We start from the raw sequence: 10,627 nt of genomic DNA, 5'->3' as shown, positions 1-10,627 counted from the left end.
GTAGAGAAATGAGAAACTATGGGCAGGGCATCTCTGTGAGAAGCTGGAGACCTAAGTCAGGGTAGGCTCCTGGGAGGATACGAGAGAGACTCTAGCAGAGACGCCTAGAAGCAGGGCCTATAAAGATTGAAAAGGTCACCCTCTAATTAGACAAATCTCACAGTAAATGGAAGGAAGCACCAAGCCACCCACAAAACATTCTACCCTCAATTCACTATGCCTACAGGATGTGCAGGGATAAAGGTAGAGCAGATAGAGCAGAGATTAAGGGAATATCCAACCAATGCCTGGCCCAACTCAAGACTCACTTTATGGAAGGGAACCAATTCTCGGCACTATTAAAGATACTCTGCTATGCTTGCAGACAGGACTATAACAGATTTGTTCTCTGAGAGGTTCCACCTAGCAGTGCTTCGAAACAGATCCTGAGACTTATAACAAAACATTGAGCAATATGTAGGGAGTCTTTTGGAAAACTGGGGTGAGTGAAGAAAGGACCTGGAGGTGAGAGGAGCTTCACAAGAAGATCAACAGAGCCAGCTAACTAGGGCCCAGAGGGGCCTGCTGAGACTGCTTTTTGATTTCTTACTCTTTTTTTTTTTTTAAATTATGCTGCACTGGTTTATTTATGTATTTTTGTTTTTTAAAAAATATTTTATTAATTTAATCATATTACATCTCAATTGTTAGCCCATCCCTTGTAACCTCCCATTCCTCCCTCCCTCTTGCTTCCCCCCTACTCCCCTGCCCTCTGTCTGTGACTGAAGGGGACCTCCTCCCCCTGTATATGCTCATAGGATATCAAGTCTTTTATTGGTAGCCTGCTATCCTTCCTCTGAGTGCCACCAGGCCTCCGCATCAAGAAGACGTAGTCAAAAATGGGGCAGCAGAGTTTGTATGAAAGTCAGACCTCACTCTCCACTCAACGGTGGAGTACGTCCTGTCCATCGGCTAGGTCTAGGTAGGGGTTCGAAGTTTACTGCCTATATTTCCCTTGGCTGGTGCCATAGTTTGAGCAGGACCCCTGGACCCAGATCCACCCATCATAATCTTCTCCTTGTAGGTTTCCAGGACCCTCTGGATCCTTCTGTTTCCCCATTCTCCCATGCTTCTCTCACCTAAAGTCCCATGATTACTTACTCTTGATGTAAATGCCCTGCTAAGCCATAGGGGGAGGCCACAGGGGGAGGCCACAGGGGGTGGCCACAGGGGGAGGCCGTGTGGGAGAGACCACAACTCAGTCCCGACACAACTTAATGAGCTGGATTAGACTGGAACAGGGGATCCCCTTTTCTGAGAATTAGGGGAAGGAGGATGGAGGAGAGGGAGAAAGGGTGGGACTGGAAGGTGAGGAGGGATGTGTGTACTACCAGCATGTAAAGTGAATGAATGAATGAATGAATGAATGAATGAATAAATAAATAAATAAACAAAACCATTCATCAGTCATCGAACAGAAAGGCTAAATTTATTTTGTGGCTGTTGTGAACAAAGGAGCAGTGAATGATGATGAGCAAATATATCTACCATAGTATATAGTTACTTTTAGGCCTATGTCCCTGAGTAGTGAAGCTGGATTATGTGGTAGATCTTCTTCTAGATTGCTTGCTGAGGAACCTCCACAAGGGTTTCTATAGTGGACATACCAAAGTACTTCATAGTTTGTTTTGTTGGATTTCAGCTATTCTGGTTGGAGTAAAATAAAATATCAAAATAACTCTACGCATTTGAATTTTTATTCGGTACATATGTTATACCACAACCACAATTTCCTTTGCCTTGACTATTGCATGCCCTATCCCCTCTTTCCTAGATCCACTCCTCACCTGTTTCCTTAAAACTTAAAAAACAAAACAAAATAAAATAGTCCTCCTAGGAATATCCACCAAAAATGGAATACAAATAACAATGAGGAATAGGGAAAGGGAGTCGGGGAGAGAAAGGGAGGGTGGGGCTGGGAGGAGAGGAAGGATGGGCCTATGACCAGGATGTAAAGTGAATACGCAATAAAGAAAAATGAAACAAATTACATCAAGATTAGGTACAAACCTTCATATCAAAGCTAGTCAAGTTGGAGGATACGGGTAACGAACTCAGGCAAAAGTGGCAGATATACCCCTTCCCCACTACTATTGTTAGGAGTACTGTAAGAATACCAATCTCTATAGCCATAATATATATGCAGAGGACTTAGCTCACACCAGTACAGGTGTACTCCTGGCTTTGTCTAGTGTTTAACTCAGGGTCTGTACATCATTTGCTGCATGATACCTTTCTGATTACAATTGGGCTAGATACCAATCTAGTAATATAACAAACTATTAACAGAAATTATTTCACTGCCATTTTCTTTTTCCAGTCATATTTGGTTCTATCCTGGATCTCCGCGCTGTCCAGCCTCAGGTTGCTTGTCATCCGCACAGGGCCAGGCATGGGCTTTGTCTCATGCTGTTGTCCTCATGTTGGGCCAGTCATTGGTGGGCACTCCTACAAGGTATTCAGCACCATTACTCTAGGTTATGTGGCAGGCAGGATATAGTAAGTTGAAGGTTTTGTGCCTAGGTTGATGTCCCAGTCTCCCTGCTGGAAGCATTACCTGGTTATAGAAGGTTGCCAGCTCATGTTCTGTATCCTATGTCACTAGGAGATTTCACTAGGGTCATTCCCCTAGATAACATGGAGTTTCCTCTGTACTACTTTTCTACATTCCTTCCAAAATACCATTCAAATCCAGTCTTCTCTATTACTCTCTCATTCCACTCCCTCTTAATGTTTGTTTTATAAATATGTATGCTTCAATTTGTCCTTAACCCAGATAGCATATAACTAATTGATACTGGACTATTTATTTGTTTAATAAGTCTCACAAATGTAAGAACTGAGTAGTATTAATCTATTCTTAATCCTCTATGCTAGTTTGGTTTCCCCTTTGCCAAAATTCCCCAAATACTTTCATTTTATGGCTTTCTCTACTCTAGCTGCTCTTTTCTCATGTCTTTTGGACCTCTGCTCATGGTTGAATCCCTACTCCCTCTCTATCTCTTCCTCTCCTGACTGGTAGGAAATTCACCCCTATTTTCTCTTCCACTCAATGATTGACTGTTAAGCTCCTTTATTGGCATATCAGGGGACAACTGGGGAGCAGAGTTTAGACAGAAGATTCTCAGAACAAAGATTACAATGAGACATGGGGGAGTGCACACAGATTTCAGCATCTGAATACTTACACAGTGCACAATAACATAATGCTTACAATCCCCATATGGACCCTCCTGTTCCCATGCCCATATGGCCCTAGTCCACCAAAAAGAAAAAAATCTATTCTGTTTCCCTTTCCAGGGAGATCCATGTGTCACCGACTTGCGGCCTCCTTACACTGGATCTTCTCTGGGTCTTTGGATTGTACCATGATTGTTCTTTACTTCACAGCTAATAGCCACTCATAAGGGAATCCATACTATATTTCTTTTCCTGGATCTCAGTTATTTCACTTAGTTTGATTTTTTTCTAGTTCTATTTATCTGCAAACTTCATTATATCATTGCTCTTACCAGCTTAGTAGTACTCCATTTTATTTATCTATTCTTTGGTTCAGTGACACCTAATTTGATCCCACTTTTTTAGTATTATATATAAAGTTGTAACGAACATAGTTGAACAAGTGTCCTTGCTACAGTATGGACCTTATTTGGGTATAAGCCCAGGAGTGTTATAGCTGGGTGTTGGGCTAGATCAATTCACAATTTTCTGAGAAACCGCCATTTTGACTTCCAAAGTGTCTCTACAAGTTTGTGTTTTCACCAGTAGTAGAGGGGTGTTGCCTTTGCTGCATATCCTTGCCAGCATGAACTGTCATTGGTGTTTTTTATCTCAGTGATTCTGACAGGTATAAGATGGAAACTTAAAGCTGCTTTGATTTGCATTTCCCTGATGGCTAAGGATGAAGAAGAGAACTGTAAGTGTTTCTCAGCCATTTGAGAGTCCTGTGCTGGGAATTTTCTGTTTAGATTTATACCACATTTTAAATTGTATTATTTGGCCTATTGATGTCTTATCTTTTAGATTCTTTATATATTTTGGATAATAGCCCTCTGTTATATTGTTGATAAACTATCATATGTTGGTGAAAAATCTTTTCCCATTTCATAGTCTGCTGTTTTGTCCAATTGATGGCGTATTTTGCTTAGCAGACACTTTTTTAGTTATATTGATTTATTAATTGTTGATCTTAATGCCTGTGCTTCTGTTTAGGAAGTTGTCTTTTGTGCCATTATGCTCAAGGTAAGTGTCCGCTTTCTTTTCTATTAGGTTTAGTGAATTTTGTTTTCTGTTGTAGTCGTTGATCCACTTGGACTTGAGTTTTGTGCAAGGTGATAGATATGGATTAATATGCATTCTTCTGTGCCACTCCCCAAGACAAGCTCTGGGAACAGCAAAGAGGAGAGAAGATCTGAAGTAGGGAGGATTGAGCAGGTGGTGACTGACTGGTTAAGGGAAACCAACCGTTGCTTGAGCAAGCAACTCAAGGAACTAGTTGTCGAGGAGAGGTTGAAGATCAAGAAAAAAGAAATACTTAGAGACTCAGGCATATGAGGTACAAGCTGAATGTCTTAAAGCCCAGGGAAACTTTTCTATCTGTTTCCGTCTCCATCTTGCTTGCTGTCTGTTTGTCCAATTAACTGCCTCCATGGGCTAACCCCAGTATTTTATTAAAATGAAGTTCAATTTTTTTCAATACAGATTAAATCATGATTTTCTCTTCTTTTACAATCAATAGAGCCTTTAAAAACCAACAGTGCAAGAAAACAATCTACCAAAAAAATACAAACAGTTCTGTATAACCTACAATAAAGCATACAGCAAAAATCAATCAATATCCAAACAATGGTCAGCCGTACCTGATTATTATTTCTTAAGCAATACTTGGGAAAGTTTAATCATAAATTTCCCCAGGCTAAAGCCAGTGTATTTACATGATTGTTATAGCAACATAGTTTGAAACTAAATGTTCTTCAACAAAGAAAAAATTTGACCTACTTCCAGTCCCAGACCAACAGTTGAGCTATCCAAGCCTAGGCTAACCAAGGTGTACTCTCTTGTAAAATACTGTAAAGCATGATGTTCCAAGCCCACATCCTCTTGCTCTCAAAGCAGATTGTAAAGAAACTTTTCTAAAGCTTATAGTGTCTAGTCAAGTATAGCTATGCCAAGGTGTTAACTTTCTTTCATGCAGTTTCTGCTTGGGTGCTCACAGGCAGGGCAAAAAACTTATCATTGTCTCAAGCCTTGGGCCAGATGCCTTCTTTCAACATTTTCTGTCAGAAAAAGTTTTCCTTGTATGAATTTCATAAGGGCTTAGAAAGAAAGAGAAAAACAATTTTAAGATATATAGCAGTTTTCTAAATGGCATTACACCTGGACCATACATAATATTTAGGGGCAGTGGTAATCAGCCAGAGATCTTTGGAACTTTGTCAAGCAAAGCCTCAACAGCTGCTCTGGATGGTTAGTGATCATGCTAGACAGTCGGAGGCCTCTGGAACTTTGTCAAGCAAAGCTTCTAATGACTTATCCTCATGTCTGTGACACTTGTGCATGATGACATCTGGTTATATTCAGATAATTTTTGCAGATGCACTCCCCCTTGCCCAATTTTATATATCTGACTTCTTTATAAAAAAAAAAAAACCCAGGTGTTCACTGATGTGTGGATTTATATCTGGGTCCTTGATTTTATTCCATTGACCAACCTTCCTACTTTTATGCCAACATCATGTGGTTTTTATTACTATTGTTCTGTAGCATAGATAGAAAGCAGTCATGGTGATACCTCCAGATCCAACATCATGTGGTTTTTATTACTATTGTTCTGTAGCATAGGTAGAAAGCAGTCATGGTGATACCTCCAGATCCAACATCATGTGGTTTTTATTACTATTGTTCTGTAGCATAGGTAGAAAGCAGTCATGGTGATACCTCCAGATGGTTTTTTGCTGTACAGAATTGTTTTAGCAATCGTGTTTAAAAAAATATTTCCCTATGAAGTTGAGGATTGCTTTCTCATGGTCTATAAAGAATCATTTTTGGAATTTTTATGAGAATTGCATTGGATCTGCATCTTTTGGTAAGATGGCCATTTTTACTATGTCCATCCTACTGCTCCATTGACATAAGAGGTCTTTCCATTTTATTATAATTTCTTTCCTCAGAGACGTGAAATTCTTGTTATATAGGTCTTTCGCTTGCTTGTACAGTGTCACCCCAAGGTATTTTCTAAAATTTGTGGGTGTTGTTTCCCTGATTTCTTTCTCAGCCCCTTTGTCATTTGCGTATGGGAGGGCCACTGGTGTTTCTAGTGAATTTGCACTATTGCAGTTCTCTCCATTCCAAATTATAGGCCTGCTGTATATTGCCTTTATTACATTTAGGTGTCTTATATCCCTGATCTTCCCAATACTTTTATCATGAAAGGTTGCTAGATTTTGTCAAAGGAAGTTTTTAGCCCCTCATGAGATGATAATGTATTTTTCCTTGCAGTTTGTTTACATGCTGGGTTACAGTGACTTATTTAAGCATGCTGAACTATTTCTGCAAGTTTGGGATAAAGCATACTTGATCACTGTAGACAAACTTTTGAATGGGTCCTTGTCTTTTGTTTGTGAGTATTTTTGTATCAAAGTTCTTGAGAAAAATTTGTCTGTAATTCTCTTTCTTTGTTGAACTCTGTGTGGTTTGAGTATCAGGATGACTGTGGCCTCTTAAAATAAATTAGGACATACTTTTGTTTAATTTTGTGGCATGCATAAGCATTGGTGCTTCTTTGAAATTCTGGAAGAATTATGCACTAAAATGATCTAGACCCAGGATTCTTTTGTGGTTGATGTTGGAAATCTTTTAGTGACTGCTTCTTTTTCCTTAGGTGTTATAGGCCTATTTAAATTGTTTATCTGATCTTGATTTAATGTTGATAAGTGATATCTATTAAGAAAGTGGCCCATTTATTTTAGATTTCATAATTGTGTGTATTGCACATTTTTGAAATATGAGCTTTCTTTTTCTTTTTTGGTTTCCTTGGTGTCTGTTGTTATATCTTTCTTTTCCTTTCTAATTTTGTTAATTTGAATATTCTCTCTTTGTCTTTTAATTAGTTCATATAAGAGTTTGCCAACAATGTTGACTTTCTCTATGATCCAACTCTCCATTTCATTGATTCTTTAGATGTCTTTCTTTGAATTTTATAGATTTCCGTCCCGAGTTTGATTATTTACTGCCTTCTATTCCTTTTGGATTCATTTTTAAATTTTTGTTCTTGAACTTTGGGTATTCTGTAAAATTACTCATATTAGATCTTTCCAATTTCTTTATGAAGGCACTTAGTTTTATGAACTTTCCTCTTAATACTGCTTTCAATGTGTCCCATAAGGTTCAGTAAGTTGTATATTCATTTTCTTTGGATTATAGGAACTCATTAATTTTTGTCTTTATTTTGACCTTGATCCACTAGTCATTCAGTATGGAGTATTTCAGTTTCCACAAGTTCGTTGCCTTTGAAATCCACCTTTATTCCACAATGATCTGATAGGATACAGGGTTATACCAATTTTCTTGTATCCATTGAGACTTGGTGACTGAGTATCTGGTCAGTTCTGGAGAATGGTCTATGAGGTGTTGAGAAGAAGGTATATTCTTTTGTATTTGGTGAAATGTTCTGTAAAAATCTGTTAGGTCCATTTGAGTGATAATGTCTGGTGGTTTATTATTTCTCTGCTTAATTTTGTATGGATGACCTGTCCATTGGTGAGAGTGAGGTATTGAAATCTCCCACCATTAATACATGGGTTTCAATGTGTCATTTGAGCTGTAGAAATGTTTGTGTTACAAATGTGTGTGGCCTTGTGTTTTGGGCATAGATGATAAGAATGGAAATATCTGCAATATCATGTTGGTACAGTTTTCCTTAATATATATGAAATACCTTCCTCCATCTCTTTTGGTTAATTTTGGATCAAAGTCTTTTTTTCCTTTAGATATTAGAATGGCTATACCAACTTGTTTCTTCTGTCCATATATTTAGAAAATATTTTAAACCTTTTACTCTGATTCAATATCTATTTTTGTTTTGTTTTCTTTCTTTTTTTTGACTTTTTGAAAAATTCTTTTAAAAATATTTTTTACATATACATTTATATAACTACGCATATATACAATAAACTACCTACAGCAAGAAGAACCAGGAAACAATCAGGAGTTATATAAATGTTATATTCGTAGTATTTTTGCTATTTGTATTTGGCGACCTTGAAGAAAGCATCTTTCCTATCTTGGTGCATCTAAAATTCTAAATTTAAACCAATATCAATCATGTCTCATCATTATCAACTTAAAACATCTATATAGACCTAAAGACAAGAGACGGTTTCTCTGTGTAGCCTTGACTGTACTGGACTCACTTTGTAGAACAGGCTGCCTTTGAACTCACAGAGATCCACATGCTTTTTCCTCTAGAGTTCGGGAATTATGAGTGTGTGCTACCTTGTCTGTCTGGTATTGACTATTTTTGATGTTGAGATGTATTTCTTGTATGCATCAGCAGGATGGATCCTATTTTTCTATCTATTCTGTTAGACTATGCCTTTTTTATTGTAGAACTGAGACCATTGATATTAAGAGATTATTAATGGCCAATGAAATGGGTCTAGTTAACTTCCTTGGGTCTGTGTTACTTCACTCAGGATGATTATTTCTAGTTCCATCCACTTGCCTGTAAATTTTAAGACTTCTTTGCTTTTAATAATTGAGTAGTATCCCATCATGTAAATGTACCACAAATTTCTGGGTGTCAGGATAGATGAGTGGTCTATGGCACACAATTCAAGGTGTCAAGCCTTTCTTCAATTTCTTTAGGAAATTTATTTGTTTACATTTTAGGGACCTCTATCATCTTCATAAAATTAGTTATGAAGTTATCTTATTGCGTGTCAGCTTTTGCGGGTAGGCTGCGTGGGTGCTAGGGGAGTAGTGGTTGCCTACGAGCAGGGGGTTTACCTGGGTACTGAAATTGACTCTGATTACATGCATCTACTTGATAGCTAGCAATCGTGTACAATCTTTTAAATATTTCTTATGCTTTTGTGTTTCCTCTTTGAGAATTTTGCTTAGTGTTGTGTCTCAATTTGTTATTTATTTACTTAATAACATAACAGGTTTTAAACCAGTATGTTCTTTTCATGTTTAGATTCATGGATTCTTGAAGTTATGTTCTAGACATTAGCCTCCTACTGCAAGATCTTTGATCCCATAGATTGTGAACTATAAATAACCGTCTTTTATCCCATTATGATCCCTTAGATTCTGAACTGTAAATCCCTGTTTCTTGTAGTTGAGCCCTAACACACCTTTAATCGAAGAACTTTCTGTTTATTGTAAACAGGTGATTTAGTTGTGGTTCAGCCAACCCTAGCACACACCTTTAATGCAAGTGCTTTTTGTACATATGATTTAATAAAATTAACCCTAGGTCAAGAGGCAGAGGAAAAAGTCAGCTGATAATGGATTAAAGTGTAGGAGGGGTATTTAAGACACCATGTAGAAGTAGAAGGAGCTCCTTAGCTCCTGGGCTCTTAGCTTTTTAGTGTTTAGCTTTTGTCTTTTTAAATTTTGAATGCTTCAGCTTCTTTGACTTTGTCTTTTGGGCTTTGATCTAGCAATCCTTTGGCTTTGAGATTTTTGGCATTTTCCTCCTGGGCTGTCAGGTGAGCTAGTGAGCCTTTTGGGCCTTTTCCATTAGGACATAAGCTAAGTAGGATGGTCATCTGTGTGCTTTCTCTCCCTCTCTGATCTAGCAGGATTTCACTCCAGCATCTGGCTCCTGAGTATTTATTGGTAAAGTAAAACATTTGTTATTTTTATTTAAAACAAGAGCTTCCTGTCAGATGCAAAGCTGGTAAGGATTTTCCCCCCATTCCTTTGTCTTCCTTGTCCCTTGAATGATGGTTTACTTTGGTATACAGAAACTCTTTAGATAAATAAGATCTTATTAACTAATTGTTGGTTCTGATGTCTCTGTTTGCACTATTGGTACTATTTGCTTGTACAATCTCTTAAAAACTTCTTCCCCTGCAAACAAGCAAACAAACCTATTCCTCAATTTTCTATCTTAACAGATTTAGGATATCATGATTAAATTGCAGTCCTTCTTAGATCCATGTGGAGTTAAGTTTTGTGCAGGGTAAGAAAAAAGAATCTAATTTTTAAAATTAATGTTTTAAAATTACACATATGATCAGTATTACCTATAGGCCCGGCTAGCAATCAATTAAGACACAGAAACTTGTTATATTTTAAAATAGTGTTAGTTAACCTGGGGCAGGGCAGATATTAATTCTCTAAGTTAATTTCCATATTAGGGCCTCAGGCATGGAATCTCTGTTTCAATCCCATGCCACCTGCTTGTAATAATTTCTATGAAGCTACCTCCCACCAATAATCCCATATACTTGCTCATGTTCTTCATCTGGGCCAGATTCTTCATCCACACCACTGGCCATGTGCTTCTCCTCCATCTAACCCATGGCAGCCTTCCCCTCTCACTTCAGGTCTCTCCTTTTCTCTCCCCCTGGGGGGGGGG

This window comes from Acomys russatus, chromosome 7, assembly GCF_903995435.1.
Source record: "Acomys russatus chromosome 7, mAcoRus1.1, whole genome shotgun sequence".
NCBI classification, from domain to species: Eukaryota; Metazoa; Chordata; class Mammalia; order Rodentia; family Muridae; genus Acomys; species Acomys russatus.
Note: the sequence above shows the minus strand (reverse complement) of the source record.